We start from the raw sequence: 3,901 nt of genomic DNA, 5'->3' as shown, positions 1-3,901 counted from the left end.
ACTTACAAAAATACCCTTAAAATTATGAGTGTTTTGAAAAATCTTATGAAAAGTTTTGTAAAAGTAAAAAATACTGTGTAAAATTAAAAAGTGACATTGTGTCACTTTTTTATAAAAATTGTCACCTTTTTAACACAATTCAGAAAAAGTGACACAAAATTAAAAAAAGTAACGAACATCAAAATAACACCATCCATTTGTGCAACACCATTAATCATGTTCTTAACATAATAAGCATGTCTAGGACAATCCATATGAGCATAGTGGCGGCTCTTATCACATATCACGTCACTTTTTTAAGAAGATAAGAAAGTGTCAAATATTAAAAAAAAAGTGACAAAAACTTAAAAGGTGACAAACTCTAAAAAAAAAAATTGTTTTTTGGAAGTATAAAATACTTTGTAAATTTAAAAAAGCGACATAAACTAAAAAAAATGACAAAATTCAAAAAAATGACACAAACTCAAAAAAAAGAAAAATGACAGAAATTTTAAAAAAGTGGCAAATTCAAATAAATGAGAAAAATTAAAAAATAGTTATTCATATTAAAAAAAGTGACAAAAACTCAAAAAGTAACGAAATTTAAAAAAAAAAGAAAAAGAAAAGAAAGTGACACAAATCAAAAAATGTGACAAATCATAACTCACGATTTATAATGAAGCTTATAAAAATACCCTTAAAATGAGAGGTCGTTTGAAAAATCATATGAAAATTTTTTTTAAGTAAAAAATACTTTGTAATATTAAAAAGTAACATAATATCACTTTTTAATTAAAAAAAAAAAGTGACAAAATGTCACTTTTAAAAGTTAGTGTCACTTTTTAATTAAAAAATGACATATAGTATCACTTTTATTAAAAAATGATGTTTGTAACTAACAAAGTGATAGAAATTAGAAAAGGTGACTTAAAAAAGTAATAAATACTAAAAAAAGTGACCAAAATCCAAAAAAGTGACAGAAATCTTTTAAAAAATGACAAGCACAGTAACAAATTTAAAAAAGTGACACACACTCAAAAAGTAACAATTCAAAAAAGGACCATGCTACACTACCAGACCTGTAAGAGGTTTGGTAGTGCAGCCCCTCTCACAGTTCGGGGTGGGGGTGGGTTTTTGAAGGGTATTTTTTTTAATCATGGGACCAGCCGATGTGAGAGAAAATGGGAGAGGAGGCCTCTACCAAGCCTTTTACAGGTGTGGTAGAGGGGCATTACCCTTCAAAAAAAGTGACAAACTAAAAAAAAAGGACCCACAGCTTCTGTAAAAATTGCCCTCACAACTTTACTCTCCAACTCCACCTAAAATAATTTCAACAAAGATGAGCAAACTAGAGAACCTCAAAACAGCTGAGGTTGATTTAGAGACGAATATATAAGCATGATAAAGAAAATCTTTTCAACTTCCAAATAATCAATTGACAATAAATATTCAACAATATACAATATCAATTAAAATAACTCTTCAATCATATAAGATAACCAGCAAATCTAACGTAAATAATACATTGATTTCGATACAGGGACAGATTAATTGAAACTTCTTATAGAATAACCATAGACAGAAGTTAAAAGAAAGAGTCCAACAAAAAATTAATTCAAAATCTTTGTTTTGGTTCACGTCACTGTATCTATGTAATCTTCTTTATGAAATTCCAAATTTACAAGTACGAAAGGGAAAATTTAAAAGTAGTAATGAATTTTTCTTCTTCCCTTTTCCACTCATAGCAACATGAATCAAGCCAACTGAGCCCTCAGAACCAATACTCAAGTTTGCAAAACTACCTGAAGAATAGAGTAGTGTCTCTTTCATGTTTGGCTACAAGAATACCATTACAATTTAGAGATAAATCCACTGACCTTTGCATCTCTAGAATATTGAATTAGCATAGAGTGGACGAAAGATTTTAGGGACTTCAAACGAGAATCCTGACGCATTAAAATCACTACAGTGTACTGCTCTTTGCAAGGAAAAGGTAAAATCTTTTGCGGTGCCAACTGAGCTGCTACTGGTGACAAAGAATTTCTTACTTTGGAACGACCCTCGTCTACAAACTGCAAGTTAGTTCTAACCAAAATTATGTTTGCCAATTGGAAAGAAAGCTTTTCAACACCTACTATTGGAACACGTGAATACTTCACATAGGAAACAGAGACTTTGCTGACTAAAGTAGACCACAATCAGAATGCTAATGACTTAGAAATGCCTCAACGAAGCAAATGGAGATAAGCAAGCATAGAAGCATAATTTCAACTACATTTATTTATCTGAATGAAAGTTGTGCAAAATCACCCAAAATATAGAAAAGTATCCTAATATTTTAGTAGTGCTATTTACTTCTATTGCTCAATATAATGCATCACAAGTCATGGTAGCGAAGATTAGTAATGCAATCATATGTCGACAATCATTGGCAGAGCAACCCATATTAGTGTTTCTCGATGGAGCAACCGATATGAGGGCAAGCTAAGGTACTCTGTGCTTCCACGTTTAAAGAACTTAGTTATCATCATGTGTAATAAAGGAAAAATCAGAAATTAACAAAATCAAGAGAAGGAAACAATGCATGATTTATCCTCAATCATTGGGTGAATTTCAAAGAAGAATGAACCATATTACAATTCATCCAGCCCATTTAAAAAATCGATGCATTCAATAAAAAGCAATACCCAAAATCATGAAATAAATTGCAATGAACATAGCAAAAGCAATAAAATTTCACGAGGAAGATACTCACATACCCCAAAATTAGCAAAATGAAAGGAGAAATTTACATATCCTGAATACTGGTGAGGCATTTAGGGAGACGGAATGGCAACAGAAGAGCGCGAGAGTGAATTATTCCGTTACCGAAAAAATCCAAATTCTCCTCCAATCAAATTCAACGGCTTGCATTCTATCTACCCATTTGATAACAAACACTGCAACTAAATCGGCCACAAATTTCAAAACAAAACAGCACAAACTGACCTAAAATCAAGAAAAACGACAAATACAATCTAGATAGAAATAGAGAGAAGAAGAATGCGTTGGGGAAGCAAAACAGAGATCTGGTGGTGGGAGTTTTGGTCGGTTAAGCCTACCATTTACGGTGAAAATGATTTTATTTAGTTTTAAGGGTAGCTTTCTAATTTGTCATATTTGGAGGGTAATGGGCCTAATTTCCTCAATCATAATTCTTCGGAAATTCTTTGGGCCGATAGGCAAGTAGTTGTGACCTAACACGATCCAATATTTTTTTCCTTTATAATATTGGTTTTTCGATGAGAAATAGCTTTAGCCCAGTATGATAGATTTTGATAAAATATGTGGTAAAAAAAAGTAGTAAATCCCATAAAATATATAGTTAAAATTAATTGTTACTTTGATTTGGATTAAAATCTAAATTTTAAATCCAACCAAACAAAGGCTTAGAGATATAACGACTTCTAATTTCTTGGTAATCCTCTTTTTAGAATGTCTTCACTAACAAAAATATAAATACGCCATAAATTGTCAATAATACTTATATAATTTTATGAATAATGCTACTCATATATAATGAAGTTATATAATGGTTTACATAAATATGAGGTGTCAAAAGGAAGTGAAAAATATTTTTGGTCCTTTAATTTGGTTCAAGAAATTTTGAACCAATCATATCTTACCATATCACGTACACGTAAATCATTATGTACATGGAGCAAAATTGTTATCTTATATAACTATTTTGTGAGGATAAATTCTTTGCCAATTTCTACAACGACATTAAAAGGTTGATAATTTAACATTCTATATATTTTGATCTTGTAAAGAAAAGACAACACAAATTCTGAAAATTCCAAAATTTCTCAATCTCTCCATCCCACCCACCGTTTCAGTTTTTGTGAAGGGCCCCAGTTTCACATGTTCAAAAGGTGTTTTC

Source organism: Olea europaea, unplaced genomic scaffold (assembly GCF_002742605.1).
Source record: "Olea europaea var. sylvestris unplaced genomic scaffold, O_europaea_v1 scaffold3456, whole genome shotgun sequence".
Lineage (NCBI taxonomy): Eukaryota > Viridiplantae > Streptophyta > Magnoliopsida > Lamiales > Oleaceae > Olea > Olea europaea.
The sequence above is the reverse complement of the archived record's forward strand: the minus strand, read 5'-3'. Positions refer to the sequence as shown.